The sequence below is a fragment of the Lepus europaeus genome, chromosome 16 (genome assembly GCF_033115175.1).
Source record: "Lepus europaeus isolate LE1 chromosome 16, mLepTim1.pri, whole genome shotgun sequence".
Taxonomy (NCBI): domain Eukaryota; kingdom Metazoa; phylum Chordata; class Mammalia; order Lagomorpha; family Leporidae; genus Lepus; species Lepus europaeus.
The window spans coordinates 38,734,496-38,759,657 of NC_084842.1; the positions used below are offsets into that span (position 1 = coordinate 38,734,496).

General features: G+C 36.1%; 1 pseudogene; it reads left to right on the forward strand.

Moving 5' to 3' along the window:
* The first annotated feature begins 457 nt into the window (after positions 1-457).
* Positions 458-25,162, forward strand: part of LOC133775067 (shugoshin 2-like) — a 36,431-nt pseudogene continuing 11,726 nt past the window's right edge.

A 25,162-nucleotide genomic window follows, 5' to 3' on the forward strand; every position in this document is an offset into this window, starting at 1 on the left:
CCAGGAGGCTCCTCCAGGTCTCCCACGCAGGTACAGGGGCCCATGAGTCATCTTCCACTGCTTTCCCAGGCCATAGCAGAGAGCTGGATCAGAAGTGGAGCAGCCGGGACTAGAACCAGCACCCATATGAGATGCCTGCATTTCAGGCCAGGGCGTTAGCCCACTGTGCCACAGCGCCAGCCCCTTTATTGTCTTTTTAATAATAGTTATTTTAACCAGAATGAGCTGGCACCTTATTGTGGTTTTGATTTCATTGTCCTGATGCCTAGTAACATTGAACATTTTCTCATCATGACAGGGACATCAAGTTCATCTACACGGCCCTGCCCTTAGCTCTGTGTGGCATCACTGGATGCAGGAGGCATGAAGGAGTGTCTTGTTGCAGAAAGGCTGAGAGTGACGTCAAGATGCCATTGCCTCCTGCAACTTCACTGTGCCCTGGGACTTCCTGAGCACCATGCAGAAGAGCCTGGATCACAGGTACCAGATGGGATGTGAATGCAAGATCATGCACTGCCCCACGATCCCCTACCACATCTCCTCCTGCTATGAGTGCCTCTGCATGGACTGGGTCACAGGGAAGATCATCATCAGGCACCTGGCAAGTTCTTCACCTACATCGACAGAAGTTAGGCTCCTGTGTGTGGTACCGCGGGTGGCGCCCATTGTGGAAATAGCATGAATAAAACCATCACCCTTCCAAAGAAAATATCATGCATTTGTTTTACACTCATACTTCTTCTTCTAAGAAATGACTATGCAATCCTTTGCCTTTTTTTTTTTTTTTACTGAATTGTCATTCTGCTGTTTTCTGAGTTCCTTATAAACCCTGGATATTAATCCTTTTTTTTTTTTTTTTTTTTTTTTTGACAGGCAGAGTTAGACAGTGAGAGAGAGACAGAGAGAAAGGTCTTCCTTCCATTGGTTCACCCCCTAAATGGCCGCCATGGCCGGCGCGCTGCACAACTCTGAAGCCAGGAGTCAGGCGCTTCCTCTTGGTCTCCCATGCGGGTGCAGGGCCCAAGCCCTGCAGGCACACTGCCTTCCTAGGCCACAGCAGAGAGCTGGACTGGAAGAGGAGCAACCAGGACAGAATCCAATGCTAGAATCCAGGGCTAGAACCCCGGGGTGCCGGCACCACAGGTGGAGGATTAGCCTATTGAGCCGCAGTGCTGGCCGGATATTAATCCTTTAAAGATGAGTAATTTGCACATGTTTTGTTCTCATTCTGTAGGTTGTCTCTTCACTCTGCTGAGTGTCTCCTTTGTTGCACAGAACTTCTTAGCTAGATAAAATCCCATTTGACTATTTTTGCTTTTGTTATCTGTGCTTTTGTGGTTTTATTCAAAAAGTCATTGCCAATGCCAGTGTCCAGAAGTGTGTCCTCTGTTTCCTTCTGATAGTCTCAGGACCTCAGGGGTTAATTTTACATCTTTTATCCACTTTCATTTTATTTCTGCCCAGTGTACAAAAACACTCAAACATTAGTAGCATTTAAACACATCAATAATTAATTGCCTTTTGAAGAAATTGTAAGAGTAATCCCATTGTTGATAGCTATAAAAAATTAACATGAGTGAATTTAAGAGTGTGAAAGATCTGATTGTTTTTATTATCGTACTTCACTTTATCATCCAAAATAAAGTGATCCTTGAAATTTTCTCAAGTATTGGAAAATAGCATGTATGTATAATATACATATTTTTATAATATATATGTATATAACATGTACAAACATCTTGTTATATTGGCTTTAGTTAATAGTCAATGTAATTATTGTTTCAATATCATTTAGCATAATTTCCTGATCAAATTCAAATACATTTCATGGTATATATCTTCTTCATCTTTTGAGACTTGTTTTATTTATTTGAAAGGCAGAGTTACACAGAGGGACTGAGACACAGAAAAAGAGATGGGGAGAGAGAAAAAGAGAGAATTTTCCATCTTCTTGTTCAGTACCCAAATGGGTATGATTGCCGGGGCTGGGCCAGGCCAAAGCCAAGGGCAGGGGCCCAAACACTTGGACCATCTTCTGCTACTTTCCCAGGCATGTTAGCAGGGAATTGGATCAGAAGTGGAGCAGCTGTGACTCAAAGCAGCACCCACAAGTGTTGCTAGCAATGCAAGAAGCAGCTCAACCTGCTGTACCACAATGCCAGCTCCTATATTTTTCTTCCAAAGGGAAGATTCAATAGGTTTTCAAAATTTGATAAATCATTTCATTTAAAATTGAATGTTCTGGAATATTCAACTATAGAATGCTAAATATTAGGTCATAGTTCAAAAAAAGAATATTTTAAAATTTACTAACATAAAATTTAATAGCATACCAATTTGATTTTCAAAAGTAAAATATACCAAAGGATAGTAACATTTCTGTTATAATGATTATTTCAACTTTGTATTTTTGAGATTATTCTGTATTTTCCCTTTGGAAGTATTAGGCAAATGATAATAACCTACATCATTTTCTTAGCAATATTTTTGAGTTATAGAAAGCAATCAAGTAATTTTCATCACATGAAAATTAAATAATACATTTTATTATTAATTTAAGATGCATTTCGAAAAAGCAATAAAAATAGAGTTTATATACTAATTACAATCCTTAATCACAAAAAATGTATATGTTCCTTGCCTGTAGGGAACGAAAAAGTTTTCATATGAAGTTTCAGTTTTCACTTAAACTTGATAATCTTTCCATTTTTCAGGAATAGTATGGTTTAAATCTTTTAAGCCAGATTAATCCACTCTGAAAGCTGTTCATTTTATAAGAAGCCATGTTCAATCTTTCAGACCAATTGGAGAACCACTTAGGAAAGTGAATCAATCCAGTTTTCACTCAACTAAAGTTTCGAGTGACGAAACTATAATGGCATCTTATAAGGTACCATAAAATTTGTTCCTTTTTACTCAGTTGTGCTAGTGTTGGAAGAATCAAATATATGATAATGTCATTCTTGGCCTCTAAGTTCTGGAGCTAAAATAATTTACTGTCAATGTAAGGAGAGAAGCTTACAGCTTTTCTTTATAAGCAACTGTAACAGAGTCAAAGATATTAAAATTAATGATTTGGAAAGCCAGCAGTCAGTTTCAGGCTGGATTTTTTATGTTATACATTAAAAAGAATAAATTTCAACTTAAGGGTATTATTAAATTTCAGTGAAATATTTAAGTTGTGAGAAAAATTTTCACTTACCTAGTAAATATTACAGCTTACAGTTCATATTCTGGTTTGAGTATTAAAAATTAAGTATACAAATGATGACAAAATAGTAGAATTGAAGAAAATCAAGTTTTTGTTCCTTACACAATCATCTTTATTTATATGTTTTTCAAACTGATTCTCTAAACACAGGACTATATATAATCCCAGTATCTGAAGATGCAATTCCTGGTTGAAAATGTCATAGTCTCAATATAAATACAAACACAGGTGAGTCCACATGTATCATGATTGTAAAACTGGTAGTATTTTAGATTACTCTCTATGTAAAGTTCAATATTCATCAAAAGAATACCTTTGAAAAGTACAGAGTTGAAGCCCATTTACCTACATATATTATACATGATATCAGATTTCAAGACAAATTATGAGACAGTTATACTCAAAACAGCCTGGTACTGGCACAAAAATAGACATGTGGACCAATGGAATACATCAGAAACCCCAGAAATTAATCCACACATCTATAACCAACTAATCTTTGACAAAGTAAAATCAATCCCTGGATAAAGGACAGTCTCTCCAACAAATGGTGTTAGCAAGATTGAATCTCTGCATGCTGAAGTATGAATCAAGAGCCCTGGCTAATATCCTCTACAAAAATCAAATCACAATGGGAAAAGATATAAACCTAAAACCTGAAACCATCAAATTATTATAGGGCAAACACTGCAAGACATTGGCATAAGCAAAGATTTCTTGGCTAAGACCCCAGAAGCACAGGTAATAAAAGCAAAAATGAGATTACATCAAACTAAGAAGTTTTCACACCACAAAGGAGACACTCAACAAGGTGAAGAGGCAATCGACAGAAAGGAAGAGAATATATGCAAACTATACACCTGATAAAGGATTAATATCCAAAATACTTAAGGAGCTCAAGAAACTCAATAGCAGTCTAGTTAAAGAAATGGACAGGTTAAAGCTGCTGCCTGCAGTGCCAGCACTGGTTCAAGTCCTGGTTGCACCACTTCCGATCCAACTATCTGCTATGGCCTGAGAAAGCAGTGGAAGTTGGCCCAAGTCCTTGGGCCACTGCACCCTAATGGGAAACCCAGAGGAAGCTCCTGGCTCCTGCCTTCGGATCAGCAGAGCTCTGACTATTGAGGTCAATTGTAGACTGAACCAGCAGATGGAAGACCTCTCTCTCTCTCTCTCTCTCTCTGTCTCTCCTTCTTTCTCTGTGTAACTCTGACATTCAAATAAATAAATAAATCTTTAAAAAATGATGGATTAAGCTTGTGAATACAAAGTAAATGGAAACTATGGCGATTGCAAAAATAAGAAGAAAAATAAAGAAAGAAGGAATAGGAAAGTTGGAAGGTACAGGAGGTGGGAAGTATCATTATGTTCTTAAAACTGTATGTATGAAACATAAGAAATTGTTTCCTTTATATAAAGATAGGAAGAAGGAAGGAAGGAAGGAGGATATTAAAGTAATGTAATTGCCACATATAAAATACACTACTATAATTATTATGATACCAATTCCATACTATAAAATGTATCTTAAAAATTAATTATAAGATAAATATTTAATTTTTAAGTTGTGTTTCACAAAAATGTACCATTGCTTTAATTTATGTAAAATGATGTTTATTTGAGTATTCAAATATCACAGAATACAGAATATCAGAAACAGAAATCCAGGATTTCATATAGGCTCAAATCTTTATACATGTCTAGCTCTTTATGATTGGTTTTCTCAATAATAATTTTTTCATATGGAAAAGTTATACAGTATATATCAATATTTTATATTGAGCCAGCGACTATTTGAATTTAGTTTCAATTATACAGAACAAGCAATTTTTAGAAATAATACATATGGAAAATATTCTATACAAAATATTGCAAGTAAATGAATTTATTTGAATATTATCATATTCTTTTCAGGTACAACTGAATAAGCAGCCTGTCTTATAAATTTCTGATTCCATGAAGAAATACTGTGTTCAAGATCTTGTAGTAACAACTGTGGACAATATAATGAAAGGAGAATGAAAATGAAAACAAACAAATTAAGGTACAGTTTTGACAACAATAAACCATTTTCACAGCTTAGTCGAAAAAAGCTACGTTTATTCTGAAGAAATAACACCATATTTCACTGTTCGATGATATTCTAGAAATGTGTGGAAAATGAAACAGCAAAATACTTTAGATGATCTAATTGGAATTGCTAAACAATATGAATATTTCATTGATGTAAGAAAATTGGCTACCTCATGGTTTCACACCTGTCTCCAAACTTTTGCTGGATACATTGCACTTTAAAAACCACTAGTATAAAGGTTTTGAAATATGTCTTGAGGTCTGCAAATATCAGAAGCATATATTTATGTATAGCCCTGGTTTTTCTAATAGTTTTTAATTCATCTAATATAATTTGATCCTACTGACTAAAAAATTAGATCTTAGTATATTCTTTGTAAAATATTATGCATAAATTAAATGAAATTCTTTTGGTTTGAATATTTCTGTATTCTAAAACTGTCTTAAGGTAGTAAATTTATTGGCACATAATTTTCAGTTTGCACAACCTTTGCATATGTCTTCAGTTTTAGCCATCATCAGTAGAAACCATTTTTGTAAAGTTTTGTTGTAAAATTCTGTGACTGAAACTCATTTCAAGATAATGGACACCGAGGGGCCGGCGCTGTGGCACAGTGGGTTAACGCCCTGGCTTAAAGCGTCAGCATCCCATATGGGCGCCGGTTCTAGTCCCGGCTGCTCCTCTTCCAATCCAGCTCTCTGCTATGGCCTGGGAAAGTAGTGGAAGATGACCCAAGTCCTTGGGCCCCTGTACCTGCGTGGGAGACCCGGAGGAGCCTCTTGGCTCCTGGTTTCAGATCAGCACAGCTCCGGCTGTTGCGGCCATCTGGGGAGTGAACCAGCGGATAGAAGACCTATCTTTCTGTCTCTACCTCTCTGTGTAACTCTGTCTTTCAAATAAAAAAAAAATCTTAAAAAAAAAATCTCTTGAATGATATTTAAAAAAAAAAAAAAAGATAATGGACACCGAATCAGTTTCTTAAAATCTGCCCCAACCATAGGCATATGAAAATATGAAGATCCTTTTTATTCTCCCTTATTGACTAATAGTACCCAAAGGAAGTGAATTAAGAAGCCTACTTATTATTTAACTGAAAGTTTTTGGAAACTATTCACACATGGTATAGAGAATCCAGGTACACTAGAAGATGTCTGAAAATGTGAATATGGGAATATAACATTCACAGTGTCATAGTTTCTCATATTGATTTATTGTCTAATTGTGCTTTTTTGTTTTATTATTTTCACCACTTTTCTTCATTATTGTGAATGTTTCAAGTCATAAATATCTCTAATAATAAATAAGAATAGGAAAGGGTATTTTCATTATCACTTTAGAAATAAAGATTATTCATATTTGTTTTCATTCAGAAATGTACATAAGCATATATGTGTGCATACATAACCATACATAACATTTTAAAATAAATGGTATCATGCTTCTTGTACTTTTTTCACTCCTACTAATGTACAAAAGATTTTTCTGTATCATTACAAATTTAGAAATCTTTGTTCTTTATAATAGCTATGTTATAAACAAACAAAAAACAACCAAGCAAACAAACAAAAAGCAATTAAAGTAAGTAAGAGACCCAAAAGGACATTCCTCAATAGAAATTATACAAATGACTAACAGATAAATGAAAAAATGCTCAACACTGCTAATTACTAGATAAATATAAATAAAAACTATGTGATATCATTTCATATCTGTTAGAATGGCTGTTATCAAGTAATGAAAGATAACAAGTGTAGGGAAGGATATTGGAAAAGAGAACTTTTGTGAGTTCTTGGAGGGATTATAAATTAGTACAGCCATTATGGCAAACTGCATGGTGGTTCATCAAAAAGCTGAAATTAGAATTTCTTTATGATCCAGCCACCTCACTTCTGAATGATTCCCCAAAACATTTGATGGAATAGATGTCTGCTCTTTTACATTCATTGTAGCATTATTCACAATAGCCAAGTTGTGGAATTAACTTGTATTCAACAATAGATAAATAGATAAAGAAGATGTGGTATACATATTTTTAAAAAGTTAATTTCTGTGTTTTTGGACATTGAGTTTAGAATTGGAGACCATCTTATTAAATGAAATAAACCAGGCACAGAAAGATCAATACTGCATGTTCTCACTTATGTAAGGAATGTACATCACGTGAACTCATAAAATTGGATAGAGCAATGGGAGAATGATGATCAAAGGATATAAAATCTCAGACAGGAAGAATATCGGTTTTTAAAATTCTATTGCACAGAGTAGTCAAGATATTTTATAATAGAGTATCACAAATTTCATAACAGTGAATATCTTCTTAGGAAATGATAATTATTTGAGATTATGGATATATTAACTATGGATATATTAACTGGCTTCATTTAATTACTCCACATTGTATTCAGCAACCAAACCATTGCTTTATGCCCTACAAATTTACACAACTGTACATTGTCCTTTTTATGTAGAAAATTAACAAAATGTTAATAAATTGAAGTCAGAATTATTACCTCTTTATAATCTTAATTAATAAGATAAATTAATGAACAAAAATCAATAAGTACATTATACAGCTAATATCAAAATCCTAGAACTCCATCACATTACTCTTTTACAATAATGTATTTCTTTTATTAGCATTTTAGTAATGACCAAGACAGTATATATCCTTGAATTATGATTTGAATTTCTATTTATTTCTGTTAAATACAAATACATTTTTAAAAATCTAATCTCATTATATGTCATTTTAATATTTTGCATAGTTCTAATGATGCATTATTTATATGTCAATATTAAAATCAAAGATTGCATTTCAATTACACTATTCAATTACATCTTTTACTAGTACTTTTTCCCTTCCAATTAAGCAGCAAGATTTTCTACAGATATTCATTAAGTATAAGAAATTTTTAGCATTATTTCTAAATGGTATATCATCAATGTAATGTGTATGTTTTTGATTTAGTATATGAGGATCACACAAAGTGCACTATAACCCCCCCAGGCTGTTAAACATTAACAGCCTCAGAAATAAGTCACAATGACAAAAGAGCTATAAAGTTGAAACAAAATTAGTATGAATGGTCACCTTTCTCAAATTTCCTTCTTGTATTGCCTTTTATTACCATAATTTTAGATAGCCTTAATACGATGATCAGTTTGGAGCGTATTGTAATACATTATTAAAATAGAATCATTTGAAGAATATTCTTTTAAAAATAGTAAAGCCTTTTGACATTTCTGGCCTCTATCTAAACCAGAAATAATTTTTTTCAGCATCTGTATCATTAGGAAGATTTTACCTTTTTTTGAGATTTACGTATTTATTTGAAAAGCAGAGTTACGGGGGTTGGGTGGGGAGTGGGTATCTTCCATTGGCTGGTTTACTCCCCCAAATAGCTGCAACAGCTAGGACTGGGCCAGGTTGAAGTCACAAGATTGGAGTTCCATCCAAGTCTCCCACACAGGTGGCAGCAGTCCAAGTACTTGGGCCATCTCCCACTATCTTCTCTGTTGCATAAGCAGGGAGCTGGACCAGAAGTGGGACAGCTGGGAGTAGAACCGGTAGTCATATAGGATGCAGGCTTCCCAGTCAGGAGTTTAACCTGCTATACCTCAGCATTGATCCCAGAATGTTACCTTTCATTTGGAGACAGTCAAACCTTTATGTTACTATGAATCCTCAAAAAGTTATTATAAAATTGTAAATAATAGAGCATCAACTTTTAGTCTCTGATGTAAAGACTTGCCTAAAGTCACTATCAGATTCAGATGGTTACAGTCAACTGAAAGATGCATGACTTTCAACTTTGTTTGGATTTATTTATATTTAAAAGGAATGAAACTGGCAACAGCAGTAGTTAGCCAGGAGTTTTACATTTGATTTAATTGAGAAACTGTTCATCATCCTTTTGAACTGAGAGAATCAGCAAAAATAAATTTCAATTTAAAAATATTAGGAGTGGAGATTGTGGCACAGTCAGTTAAAAATCCTTCACTTGGGATGACCATATCCCTTGCAGAGGGGCTGGAATACAGTCCTGCTCCTTCTGCCCAACTTGCTTCTTGTTAATGCACAACTGGGAGTGGCAGATGATGTCTCAAGTACTTGGGTTGCTGACACCTACGTGGAAGACTCAAATGTAGTTCCTCGCTTATCCTTGTCCTGTCCCAGCTACTGAGGGCATTTGGGAAATGAACCAACAGATGGAAGATTATCTACGTACCTTTCTCTTTGTCGATTGCTTTGCCTTTCAAATAAAAATAAGTAAATCAACTTAAAAAGCAAAGAAATGTAGAAAGTTGGGGTTATTTTTTAGCCCTTTTTAAATTTTTTTTTAATTTATTTTTATTTATTTATTTATTTTTTTATTTAGTGAATATAAATTTCCAAAGTACAGCTTATGGATTACAAAGGCTTCCCCACCCACAACTTCCCCCCCACCAGCAACCCTCCCCTTTCCCACTCGCTCTCCCCTTCCATTCCCATCAAGGTTCATTTTCAATTCTCTTTATATATAGAAAATCAGTTTAGTATATATATAGATTTCAACAGTTTGTCCTCCCATAGTAACACAAAGTGAAAAAATACTGTTGGAGTACTAGTTATAGCATTAAATAACAGTGTACAGCACATTAATGACCAAGATTCTGCAAGATATTTTTTTAAAAAGATTGATTATTTTTCTATGTAATTTCCCATTTAAAACCAAGGTTTTTTTTTTTTTTCATTTTCAATTATCTTTATATACAGAAGATCGCTTCAGTATATACTAAGTAAAGATTTCATCAGTTTGCACCCACACAGAAACACAAAGTGTAAAAATACTGTTTCAGTACTAGCTATATCATTACTTCACATTGGACAACCCATTAAGGACAGATCCCACATGGGACGTAAGTACACAGTGACTCCTGATGTTGATTTAACAATTTAACACTCTTGTTTATGGCATCAATAATCTCCCTAGGCTCTAGCCATGAGTTGCCGAGGCTATGGAAGTCTTTAGGATTCGCCGACTTCGATCCTATTCCGACAAGGCCATAGTCAAAGTGCAAGTTCTCTCCTCCCTTCAGAGAAAGGTACCTCCTACTTTGATGGCCCCGTTCTTTCCACTGGGATCACGCTTGCTGAGATCCTTCATTTAGGTCTTCTTCTTCTTCTTCATCTTTTTTTTTTCCCAGCGTGTCTTGGCTTTCCATGCCTAAAATACTCTCATAGGCTCTTCAGCCAGTTCCAATTGTCTTAAGGGCTGATTCTGAGGCCAGAGTGCTATTTAGGACATCTGTCATTCTATGAGTCTGCTGTGTATCCTGCTCCCCATGTTGGATCCTTCTCTCCCTTTTTTTTTTTTATCAGTTAGTATTAGCAGACATTAATCTTGTTTGTGTGATTCCTTTGACTCTTAGGCCTATCAGTGTGATCAATTGTGAACTGAAATTGATCACCTGGGCTGGTGAGATGGCATTGGTATATGCCACCTTGATGGGATTGTATCAGAATCCCCTGGAACTTTTCTAACTTCATCATTTGGGGCAAATCCAATTGAGCATGTCCCCTATTATACATCTCCTCCCGCGACAACTAACTGAGCACCAAAGGGTAGCCTGTGGAAGTGTAATGGACACTATGAGAAATAGTGACTTGATCAGCTATGGTGCTGACTGTTGATGTACAATGTAACACTTTATCCATTTTAGTATTTTTTTTGCAAACTCTGTAATTAACACACAATTATTCTGAGGTATCTAAATCTTAACTGAAAAGTGATCCCAGTTAAATATAAGAATGAGAAAAGGAGAGGGAGGAGATGTATAATAGGGGATATGCTCAATTGGATTTTTAGCCCTTTTTAATCCAGGAGGAGAACTTAAAAATAAAAAATGCACTGCTAGCCAACTAAGATTCATTTTTGGCATATTTTGAAAAATTTACTATTATATAACTAACATTAATGGCCCCATCTTAACTTTTATCCTTGGAGAAGTCACATTTTATTGTTGTGCAGGTGTTCAGAACTTGAGCAACCAGAGCTCTCATGACTTAAAATTAAAAATCTGCTGGGGCGGGCACTGTGACTCACTTGGTTAATCCTCCACCTGTGGGGCCAGCATCCCATATGGGCGCCAGGTTCTAGTCCCGGTTGCTCCTCTTCCAGTCCAGCTCTCTGCTGTGGCCCGGGAGTGCAGTGGAGGATGACCCAGGTGCTTGGGACCCTGCACCCGCGTATTTCACTCCAATACATTACATTTCAGTTGCTCTATTGGTTACCTCAGATCAGGGAAAACATATGCTATCTGTCTTTTGGGGGCTGACTTATTTCACTAAGTATAATGGTTTCCAGTTGCATCCATTTTGTTGCAAAAGACAGGATTGCAATTTTTTTACAGCTGAGTAGTACTCCATAGTGTATATATATAATTTCTTTATCCTCTCCACAGTTGATGGATATCTGGGTTGAGTCCATATCTTCGCTATTGTGAGTTGTGTTGCAATGAACAAGGGGTTAATAACTCTTTCATATGCTGATTTCTTTTCCTTTGGGTGAATTCCCAAGAGTGGGATGGCTGTATCATATATCAACAAACAACAAATACTGGTGAGGAGGTGGGGGAAAAGGTCTACCCTAGTCCACAATTGGTGGGTGTAAACTGTGATAGCCACTGTGGAGACAGTATGAAGATACCTCAGATATCTGAACAATTCTCTTAATAATGACTATCTCACTGCCTCCAATGACACCTGACTTCCCAATTCCAAAGATTCACTGGGTCTGGTTAAGAATTGATGACAATGAGAATAAGGTGAACATGAAATACCTTCAATTTCTGATACTTACCTTGAAAACACTCACCACATGTAAATGATAAATTCATTGAGCAGAGCTCACGATTAGAAAAATAGCCCTTGTGTCTATTGTTGAAGAACAGGGTTTTTTTCTTCTTACTATTTGTTGAACTCTTTACTTAAGTAGGATTGATCTTATGAGTATAAAGTAAACTGAAAATAGATCTTCTTAAAAATTAAGAGGGGAGTAAGAAAGGGAGGAAAAAGAAGTGTTGGAGCATGGGTGGCATGGAGGGTAGTATGGAAGTATCACTATGTTCCTAAATCACTATGGATGAAATACATGAAACTTGTATATCTTCAATAAAATTTTAAAAATTATATTAAATATTTTAAAAAGAGAGAAAATAACCCTGTTCTATTCTGGAATTATGATGCATGAGAGCATTTAACTACATTGAAATGAAATTAAAATTTATATTAAAATTAATCAGTTAATTTGACAAAGAGAGGAAAGAAAAAGGAGAGAGAAAAGGAGGAGAGACATTCTCATGAGCTGGTTCATAACCAAAAGCCTACAACAGGTGGGGTTAGACCAGGACTGAAACTGGAAGCCAGCAACCCAATCCAGGTCTCCCATGTGGGTTGCAGAGACTTAACTACCTGATCCATCATCTGTACAGCTCTAGATTTGCATTAACAAAAAAGCTGCAATAAGGAGTCATTACAGGGAAGGGAACCCAGGTTCTCTAATATGGGATATAGATACGCTAACTTGTGGATTAACTGAGAAATCAAATGGCCACCTCAGTACTAAACTTTAATGAACTCTACTTCTAGTGATTCTGGGGATCTATAGAAACCATTTTATTTCTCTTCCTTTCATTAGCAATGTTTCCAGGCAACTTTTATCCCCTTGCTTTATGCACCTCTCATTATTGGCACACAATCAGCAATATAAAATTATATAACAACTATTTTTGATATGGCCCATATAGCAGCCATAAAGTAGTTTTCTTCAATTCTTATAAAATACTTTTGAAACTATAGTGAAATATTTAAGGTAAATGATCAAAAATTCAATTAATTTACTTTTAAAAGTAATGAAATAATCTCAACAAAGAGAGGAAAGGACAGACATGGAAAAGTAATTGAAGCAGGACAAAAACATAACATCAATAATCTTATGAAATATAACTGGGTTGAATATTTCTATTGTAAAAGGAATTTTTGAACTAAACAAAGATAAAGTCCAATTATATGTTCATTACCAGAGGCAGAGCTAAAATTATGTTACAATAAAAATTTTTATAATAAAAGAATTAGTAATAATAAGAAATCACATAAACATCATCAGAGGAAGACTATTCAGCTATACTAAGTAAAAAGAATTTATGGATCACCTCATGGTAATAAATTGTTCAATTTACCAATTCAATTTAACTTTACAAACAAAGCTGATACATTGTAATGTGAAATGACGAACCCACAATTATATGAAGAGCATCAGTACATTGTTTTCAGTAATTGATAAATTAAATAATATAAAATGATTACTCAGGCTAATCTGTAGCCTAATTAACACTTTACCTTACAGATAAACATAAAAATTGTCAGGAAAAAAAACACAAAAAAACCCTCAAAGAATGTTTCCTTTACAGACACACATACAACAATTATCTAGCTGAAAAGATTGTGGACCTGAAGATCATTTCATTAAATTTTAAGAATTAAAACTTTGCAGGATGCATTTTCTGCAATGAAGTTCAAAGTCAACATAAATAAATCTATTCAACATGACTACTGATGTTTTTACAGTTACACTAGAAATTAACACAAGGATGAAACTTATAAGTGAAATTAAGTATCATAACTAATTGTAATGTATTATAAGAAGATAAATCTGGACATATGCCTCATCATCTATTGCTAGTGAGGAATGTTCTCACCAAAGCAGTTGGAGATGTGGGGTCAGTGACCCCCAACCTCCTATGCATTATGGGGGGCTCAGAGACTATGAAAAATTGTACCCAACAGTATTCACCGTACATTCTACATCATTTTAGTTTTTCAGAAAATTTCCCTAATTATATACCAAACTATTAGCCACTCTGTTGAATATACCCACAGGGCCTGGGACTAAACACCATCCCATTTATAGCATGCAGCTTTTAACTAAGACAGATATCAACAAAATTTCAAGCTGCAGGATGAGAACACATAGCAGTACTGGCCAGAGCCATGTCCTTAGTACTACAGGAATAATGCTGGGAAGCAGAGGTAGATGCTACATAATCTGCGAGTTTGTGTCACAGCTGAGGAACCTGTATCTTTGGATAACCCAGACTTTTTTTTTTTTTTTTGACAGGTATAGTTAGACAGTGAGAGAGAAAGAGACAGAGAGAAAGGTCTTCCTTTTCCACTGGTTCACCCCCCAAGTGGTCACCATACGGCCGGCATGTTGCGGCCGGCGCGCTGCACCGATTCGAAGCCAGGAGCCAAGTGCTCTTCCTCCTGGTCTCCCATGTGGGTGCAGGGCCCAAGCACTTGGGCCATCCTCCACTGCCTTCCTGGGCCACAACAGAGAGCTGGACTGGAAGAAGAGCAACTGGGACAGATCTGGTGCCCCAACCGGGACTAGAACCCCAGGGTGCCGGCACCACAGAGGATTAGCCTAGTGAGCTGCAGCACCAGCGAATAACCCAGACTTTCAAGTAGGGCTGGTAGCACATCAACATCACCTTTGCTTTGGAATGAGTCATTATATTTCATACCTGGATAGTAAAATGCCTATCCTAATCCCCTATGGAAAACACTCGTTCTATCTCGCAAAACTGTTCACTGTACATCTTTGAGAAGATAATACAAAATAAGATGTATTAAAATCTATGCTAAGTGTAGTCATAAATATGAGTGTCAATTGTTAAATCAACAACAGGAGTCACCGTGCACTTACTCCCCATGTAGGATCTCTGTCCTTAATGTGTTGTACTATATGAATTTATGGTAAAATCGGTATTCAAACAGTACTTTACACTTTGTGTTTCTGTGTGGGTGCAATCTGTTGAAATCTTTACTTAGTATATACTAAGTTGATCTTCTGTATATAAAGATAACTAAAAGTGAATCTTAATGAAGAATGGGATGGGGGAGGGAGTAGAAGATGGGATGGTTTGTGGGTGGGAGGGTGGTTATGTGGGGGGGAAAAACTGCTATATTCCAAAAGTTGTACTTTTGAAATTTATATTTATTAAATAAAAGTTTTCTAAAAAAATTTTTAAAAATGAAATCTGTGCTAAGAAGATTGCAAAAATCTGAGAGAAAAATGAATGTTTGTCAGTGTTAGCCAAGTAGCAAGGCTTAGATCAATATGTGAAAAGCAATTACATTTTTATACCAGCAACCAACTATCTAAAACATAATTTCCTAACTATAAATGATTTGTGGAAATTTACAAAAATGCTATTTATTTAAAATATAAAGTTTAGTGTAGAAATGTCAGTATTTGAATATAATTTCTATAGAGATGTCTTTGTTTTCTGGATACAAGATTAAGTGTGATTATGTTTATAACTACATATACAAAGTTACAGGAACTCTGATGTAGCAATTGAGAGCCCACACTCATATTGATGGGGCTGGAATCAAGTCCTGCCCTGCTTCTGCTCCAGTTTCCTGCTAATGCACATCATTGCAGGCAGCAGAGGATGGTTCAAGAACCTGAGTCCCTGCTGCAAATAGAGGCCCTGATTGAATTCCTGGCTCCTAGCTCTAGCCTTGTCCTACTCCAGCTATTGCAAACACATGGAGAGTGAACCAGCAGAAGGAAGATCTCTTTCTCTGTGTGTCTTTTTCTGTCTATGTTTCTCTCTCTCTCTCTCTCTCTCTCTCTCTCTCTCTCTCCCCTGCAAATATAATGAAAATCAATAAAAGTTTTGGATTTAAGGAAAAATAATGACATTATTCCAAAACTTACATAGAATAAAAATTTATGTTAATAATCAAGACAGTAAAGTTGGATTTATTGCATAGCCAGTTAAGTCACCATCTGCATTACCAGCATCCCACGTGGCCAAGTGTTCAGGCCCTTGACACTCACGTGGAAGTCCTGTAAGAAGCTCTTGTCTCCTGGCTTCTGCCTGGCCAGCCCTAGCTAGCCCTGGCTGTGGCAGCCACTGGGGAGTAAACCAGCAGATGGAACATCTCTCTCTCTCTCTCTCCCTCTCTCTGTAACTTTGACTTTCAAATAATAAATAAATCTTTATCAAAAAAAGAAAGAAACTAGGAGCTATCTAAGATTGAGTGCAGAGAAGAGCATCAGAGTTTTGTTAAACTTGTAGTTGGGAAAGATTTTGTAACAAATTACTCCAACATGTAACAGTTTAAAATAATAACATTTATTATCCCCCTTTCAGATCTATCAGGAACCAAGGTATACATTAGCTACTCCCATCTTTGCGGTTGCCTACAGGTTTAAATAAGGAATCCACTGGGGAAAGATTGGGTCCAATTTTACTCATGAAACTGTGGGAAGGATTCGTTCCTTCATGGGTTATTGGTCTGAAGGCTGCAATTTCTCCCTGGGTGTTGCCCAGAGGCTTCTCTGGGATACTTGCTACATGGAGATCTCCACAGTATAGCTGCTTCACTAGACCAAACAAGGAGGAATTGAATCCCGTAGCAGACAATGAGAGAGAGCAAGAAGGGAGTTTTTTTCCAGAGCCTCCGCATCCAATATCTTGTTGGATAGGGTTCATGCCATAAGGAACTAGCTTGCTCACACTTCCAAGAAAGTCAATTGCACATCCGTAAACTCTCAAGCAACAAAGTTGGGGTGTTTCAACCAAATTTGAAACTGGGTGGCAATGCAACACAAGAGGAATGCGAAATGAAAAAAGAAAGAGAAGAGCAGCAAGAAGTATAAAGACACACACAAACTTTGTGTCCTAGTATACCTGAGTAAATGTCGTATTGGGTGGAGTACTTTACAATTTTCACATTTTTTCAAGAATTAATACAAAGTAAATATAGAAGGAATTGTACACATTTGTTCATGACTCATAAAACATGAGTCAAAGGAATGTATCATGATTTGATTTGGTTTACTTTGTAACTTCAAGCTCTGATGAAAATAGTTTGTTGCCCTAATCTCCTACAAAGAAAACATGGGATTGGACCCAAGATAAAATCATAATGGCCTCTCAAATTACATTATGGCAATGTGAATAAACATTGTACAAAACAGCTGCTGCCCCTGTACAACAGCTGTTTTATATAATGAAATAAGTCAGCTGCTTCACTGAACAGAATAAGGCAAGAATACAGCAGCAAACAAAATCTAGCATTAAGGACACACCATAGTTCATGCACGTATTAAGTCTTGAAGCTCTAAGTAATAGTAATATCCAACAATTTGTTAATATCCCTATCCTTTGTGATTGTGACCTAAATTGTTAGCGTGCTCTGACCCCTCTTCAAGTTAAACATAAAATATAAGAAGCAAAATGTAAAATGGACATTGAAAAATGAGATCAAACACAACAACCCTTGATTACAATGGAATAATCTAACACACTTTTCCTTGTGTACCTGAGAGGTATTTAAGCAGGATCACCTTAGGGTATATGCTCATCGAAATGACCCACCATGAGAGTGTACAACAGATGGAAGAACCATGAAAAGTAATTGATTGCAGGAGCATCCTGAATTCTCTCTTTTCTGTTTGAATGTCCATATATCATTCCACACCTTGGTTGTCACTCTCATCTTCACTCTGAAGAGGTCCCTTAAGGGCAACAGAGAGCTGATGCTATAGTAAGTTAAAAATAAGATGAATGTGGGTTCTGCAAAAATCCAATACATAATCTCACTTCTGAATTACTGTATTTCTTCAGTTTTGTACAAAGCAGTTATAGACATAATATTTGCTGTGGCATAGTTTTACACAGAGATATAGATGGAGTAATTTAACCCTCATCCAGAATCCATGTAAAGATTAGGAAAATCATCTATATATATAACAGAGGGAACAAAGATTATAAAACATACTGAAGATCAGGATATTTTTCTTGCATCAGAAGTGTTATTCCAATGAGTACCATATGATTTAGCTGAGAAAATCAGATAAATGAAGAGATTCATACTGTTAGTCTTTCCACTGTTTAGGGTTATGATTTATAAAACTCCCATTCTATATCTATGTTTATTTTTCTATGTCTTAGGTGAATGATTAGCTATATATATATATATATAGTATATATATATATGTATAAAATTATTAAAAGGGAGAATTGCACTTAGATACAGAGCTCTGATATCATCTAGGATATTTTTATTTCTTCATTTCTTTTATATTTTAGTACAAATCAATTACTGAAAATATTATTCAGGGAAATATTATTTTTATGAAATGTCTTGAAAGGAGTTCCTGAAACATATTTGAATTGTAACTCAGTTTTGGAAACTTGCCAGTTTAATATTAGACTATGTAGGTTTCATAATTAAAATATTTCTTTTGTTGGGGTGTATCTGCCTTTGGATTTTCTTTTCTTTTTTTTTTTTGTCAGTAAAATGAAATTTTTACTTTATATAATTTTCACATGTCATGAAATACTATTATTATTTTTTCTGAACATTCAAAATGTAAATATTTAAAACATAAATACAGTTTGTGGGCCATACAAAAACATTTGGCAAGCCATATTTGAACAATGAACCATCCCCTGCCATTGTCTTCATAAATTGTTGTCAGATGAAATAAAATGCACTTGTTTTGTTCCATCTTAGATTTCTGACATATGAACCAAGAACCTCACACTAACAGTGTAGTAGAGTATTTTGCTGGAGGCCCAAGGTGGTGATGTTCCAAAGCAAATAAGGTTGAACGTTGAAAACAGAAGATTTTTCACCCATTCAACTAGGACACAACCCAAAATAAAACTCTTTTCTTTAGGGGCCAGTGCTGTGGTGCAGTAGGCTTATCCTCCACCTGCGGCGCCAACATCCCATATGGGCTCCAGTTCTAGTCCCAGCTGTTCCTCTTCTGATCCAGCTCTCTGCTTTGGCCTGGGAAAGCAGTAGAAGATGGCCCAAGTCCTTGGGCCCCTGCACCCAGTGTGAGACCTGGAAGAAGCTCCTGGCTCCTGGCTTCAGATCTGTCAAGTTTCAGCTGTTTGGGGAGTGAATCAGCAGATGGAAGACCTTTTTCTCTGTCTCTCACTGTCTGTAACTCTACCTCTCAAATAAATAAATAAATCTTTAAAAAAAATCTGTTATTTAAATAATGTTAAGGAACAAATAATTCAGTATATTTAAAGAGTTGAAACAATTGCTCATAGTTGAAGGCAATGAAATTCAGAAATTTATTTTGACTGAAAGTTAATTTCTTAATAGGGTCAATTGTCTATGTAAAAGTATAGGTTTCATCAGTGCACAAATACTTTAAAAGAATGACAAAGCCAACTTAAAGTACTACATTAAATATTTGCCATTTTTCTTCTGTGCAAAATCCTTGTCACTGTGAAATACAGATCTGTGTTTATAGTCTAACATGTATATTACTCATGAATTGATATGACTTCCAAAATATTCAATGGCCCATAACCAAAAATAAAACAAAACAACCAAAAAACCAGATGATTCTTCATAAGTTAATAGTGTTTTCAAATATGAAGAACAAAATTCTAGTTAACTTTTGTTATGATCACATTTCTTCTTCTACTAACCCAAATAGTATATATTCTTTCAAGATATGCATAAAATATTAGGCAACTTTAGACCAAAAATTTAGTAAAGTGACAAGGTTAACAATCAAAATTCAAGAAATTTAAAATTGTCAGTTCCAATTCAATAGATTTAATTAAAAGAGATAATAGTAAGCAAATTTGATTCTCTTTCAATTTTATTTGATTCTATTTCTATTTCAATTGAAATTTGAAATTTCTATTTCAATTCACTTTATTAAATTAATGATATTATTATCCATTGATTCCATTCATCAAGAGGAAAAAGCAATATGAAACATTTATTTTTGTTTTCTATGGGCGTGGTTCGCCACGTTAGAGATTTAACTCTCAATTCCTCACCTTAGCATCTCCAAGAGGGAAGTGTGTTGGTTAATTCTAGTGTCAATTTCACTAGATTAACAAATATTCAGGTCATAAGACTTTTGTATGGGTGTGTCTGTTACAATGTTTCTGAAGAAGGCTAGCATTTGACTCAACAGACTAGGTAAAGATTTCCTCCTCACCAATGTAACTAGGCATCATTCAGACTTTTGGAGACTTGCATAGAACAAATAGGCAAAGGAAGAGTGAAGTTGCTTTCTTCTTGAGCTCTTGCTGCTCCTAATTCTGGGGCACCTGTATTCAGATTGAATCACATCACTGGCATTCCTGGACTCTATCTATCTATCATGTCTGATCTTTATCCATCTGTCATCTATCATATCTATTTACCTATCCGCACACACAAACACATATAATACTCTAGCATTCTCTTTAATAAGAGGAGCTGGATTTCCTATCAAAGAATATGATGCAGACCAGCGCCGTGGCTCACTTGGTTGATCCTCCGCCTGTGGCACTGGCATTCCATATGGGCGCCGGGTTCTAGTCTCGGCTGCTCCTCTTCCAGTCCAGCTCTCTGCTGTGGCCTGGGATGGGGGCAGTGGAGGATGGCCCAAGTGCTTGGGTCCCTGCACCCGCATGGGAGACCAGGAGGAACCTCGCACCTGGCTCCTGGCTTTGGATCAGCGCAGCGCCAGCCGTGGCAACCATTTGGGGAGTGAACCAATGGAAGGAAGACCTTTCTCTCTGTCTCTCTTTCTCACTGTCTATAACTCTACCTGTCAAAAAAAAAAAAAAAAAAGAATGTTATGCACATCCAATTATGGATATTGATCCCTCATTTTAACTATTATTGCATATAAGAAAGCATTAAATAAAAACTGTTTAGGAGGAACATTAAAACTATAACAGTATTACAATAAACACTAGTTTGGAAAAGAGAAACCAACATTTTGCATCAAAGAGAATTGTGTTAAGAATTCCTTTATAATTATAACCAAACAGCATTATTTCCCATGAAACAGTACAAACCTAAATGTGCTATTGTTTTCATGATTTTAAATAACACTATGTATATAAAATAAGTACTCTTCATTAATTTAATTAGCATTTATTTAAAAATAAAATCATAACATATTAATAGTAATAGCTGACTTCTATTGAGTAAGAATGAACTAGGCACTTTTTTTTTTTCAGATTGGTTTATTTACTTGAAAGTCAGAGTTACACAGAGAGAAGGAGAATGAGAGGGAGAGAGGTCTTCCATTCACTGGTTCACTCCCCAGTTTGCCACAATGGCCAGAGCTGCACCAATCCGAAGCCAGGAGCCAGGAGCTTCTTCCGGTTCTCCCACAAGGGTGCAAGGGCCCAAGAACTTGGGCCATCTTCCACTGATTTCCCAGGCCATAGCAGAGCGCCAGGACTCCAACCAGCGCCCATATGGGATGCCAGCACTCTAGGCGGCGGCTTTACCCACTACACCACAGCGCCGGCCCCACTGTTGTGTTTTATAAGCCTCATCTCATTAAATTCTCACAGCAGCCTTATAAAATCTTATTTATTATGGTCATTATCTCCTATGAATAAGTCACAAAACTCACAGAATCCCCATATGCTTGTTAATTTTTCTGTTTACCTCCCTCTATGCCTGCCTCCCTCCCTCCTTCCTTCCTTACTCCTTCCTTCCTTCCTTCCTTACAGAATTTATTGTATGCAGTACTTTCAATATCACTTCTCAAAACGAATTCTACAGACCGATGTCTTGGAATCACTCTAGACAGTCTTTTTTAATAAGGGTCCCTGGGAAAGCTGGCAGATGAACGATCTTAGACCCTATCTCATACACTATACAAAAGCCAACTCAAAATGGTTTAAAGATTTAAAGCTGAAGTCTGATACCATAAAACCATTAGACAATGGCATAAATGAGAAAGTGTATAATATTAGTTTTTTTCATTTTCTTGGCTATGATCCCCAAGGCATAGCCAGTGAAAGAAAAAAATAGGTGAATGGGATTGTTTCACATCAAAAGCTTCTTTTCTTGCATTTAAATAAATGAACTAACATTGAAGAGACAATCTATGTATTTGAAGAAAATATTTGCAAGATAAACACAGATAATGCTTCTTCTCAATAACACATAAGGAACTGAAACTACTTAATAACAAGAAAACAAATAACCCTATTAAAAATGGCAGAGACCTTAATATATATTGCTGAAATGAAGTTATACAAATGAGCAAGAGATATATGGAAGAAGTATTCATTATCACTAATCATCAGAATAATGCAAATCAAAACCAAACTAAGATAGCAAATAGCAACTTTTAGAATGAATATCATTAAAAAATGAAAGATAACAAATATTGGTGAAAATGTGAAGAAAGGGAAATACTTGTACATGAAGTAAATTAATACACTTATTAAGGAAAACTGCATATAACAGTTGACAGAAAACTAAGGAAAATAATTACCAAATGATGCAGCAATTTCACTTTTGGGTATTCACCCAAAAATGCTAAAATTAAATTGTGGAACAGGTATCTGCACTCTACTGCGCATTTCCTCACTATTCACAAAGCCAAGAAAAAAATGTGCTGTGTTTGTTACTCATGCAGATAACCACAATCACCATCTCTGGAGGGAGAAATAATAATAAACATATAAAGTTTCATTATACATAAGAGACAGTAAAATTACAATTCTCAGCTAAAAACATGAAGTAACCATGCTGGAAACCGTCCTCTAACCCACCTGTTATTCAGAAGAACTGACTAATATTTATAATCACCTCCCATTTTATAGAATGTAAAATAGAAGATTTTTCTGTAGAGACTTTTGTGGAGCTCACTATTGTTTTCTTAATAACTTTTACTCAGAAACATCCTCAAGTTGTAAAAGATAACCAAGGACCACAAAAGAAATGATAGGGTCAGATAAATAAAGATCAGCTTCATCAACATTTTTTCTTGTGACAATAGACGCCATTTGACAGAGGCAACAGATTGGAGAAAACCTATCCGTCTGCTCTGTAGTTGCTGAGACTTCCACCCTAAGTCTAAACCATAAGAAACCCTGGGTAACTTGTCATTTAAAACACAGAGTATCTGATGTAGAAAGTTAAAAGATATTATTAAGTTACAACTGCTTGATAGCTAACACAGAGAATATTTTTGTAGAATGGGTTGCCTAGTTGGACAGCATCAGCTATAATAAGAAAGATTCTCACTCACTCGCTCTTGCTCTTGCCTTCTGAACCTTACACTGTCTCTTTCTGTCTCGACTTCTCTTTCTAAACCTCAACTAATAACATTGTACATACAGAACGTATCCACCAAGGAACATAGCCAAACCAGCTCCTTTCACATTTCTTGTTAATGATTTCTCTGGTTAGGTGGTTGCGACTTCTGGCTACGTCAGCCGTCAGCCTGGCCCCCAGCCAAAAGAAACACTCACCAAATACAAGGGAGACCCGGCTCTGGGGTGGCCTGACAGACATATTTTTCCATTCAATGATTCTTTCTTTCTTTTTTTTTTTTTTTTTTTTTGACAGGCAGAGGTAGACTGTGAGAGATAGAGAGACAGAGAGAAAGGCCTTCCTTTTTTCCGTTGGTTCACCCCCCAAGTGGCCGCCATACTGCTGGCGTGTTGCGGCCTGCATCCAGCGCCAGTCCGAAACCAGGAGCCAGGTGCTTCCTCCCTGTCTCCCATGTGGGTGCAGGGCCCAAGCACTTGGGCCATCCTCCACTGCACTCCCGGGCCACAGCAGAGAGCTGGACTGAAAGAGGAGCAACCGGGACAGAATCTGGCACCCCGAACAGGATTAGAACCCCGGGGGTGCCGGCGCCATAGGCAGAGGATTAGCCTAGTGAGCCATGGCACCGACCTCCATTCAATGATTGACCCAGTCATTAACTTAGTTTAAAAAGGTTACAGCATGAAAAATAGAGCCTGTAAAATAAGGGCTAGAAACAACAGATAAAGCAAATCTAGAAAATCAAATGGAATTTTTTTTTCTAATTTTATTTAAGGTAAACAAATTCCATATATTTCATATGTACAGATTCAGGAACATAGTGACACTTCCCACCGTCCCCCTCACATATACACACACACATACAAGCTCCCACCATTCTTCCTCCTCCCTCTCCTATTTGCATTGTTATTTTTTACAAAGATCTATTTTCAGTTAACTTTATACTCACAAGATTAACCCCAAAGTAAGTAAAAAATTCAACAGTATGAAAAAAAAAATCACTGTTCCTCAACAATTGAGACAAAGGCTGTTAAAAATCAACACATCTCAAAGTGCATATTTGTGACATAATTCCACACATGTATTCAATGAGTAGTATCAAATCAAACTAGTTTGAATTCCATTTCCTTAATATGTTTTTTTTTTTTTAATTCTTGATTAGATGTGGATATCTTAGCACAGCAGGTTAAGCCTCCACCTGCTTTGCCCACACCCCGTATCAGAGTACCTATTTGAGTCCTGGCTACTCCCGGATTCTGCTAAGCTGCTAAGCTTCTTACTAATGTATCTTGGAAGGAGTATATGATAGACCAAGTACTGGGATTCCTGTCACCCATATAGGAGACCCAGATGAAGTACTTGGCTCTTGCCTACAGCTTGTTCTAGTCCTGAATCTTGTGGACATTTGGAGAGTGAAACAGCAGATGGAAGATCTCTCATTCTCTCTCTCTCTCTCTCTCTCTCTCTCTCTCTCTCTGTCATTCTGCTTTGCAGATAAATAAATCTTTAAAAATAAGTAAATAAAATGTTATTAGCACAAAAAAGTTGTGCATATTTCTAGAGTACGGTGTGAAGTTCAATACATCTAGTCAGAATACTGATGAAATCAGAATAATTATTGTTTCCATCTCCTTATCATTTGTTCATGTTTGAAGCCATCAAGATCTCCTGGTATAGAAGGGGACATTGTGAATTATAGTCATCTCACTGTGCTACAGAGCACCAGAACTTTTCCTTCCATCTGTGTTTTGGTACCTGTTATCCA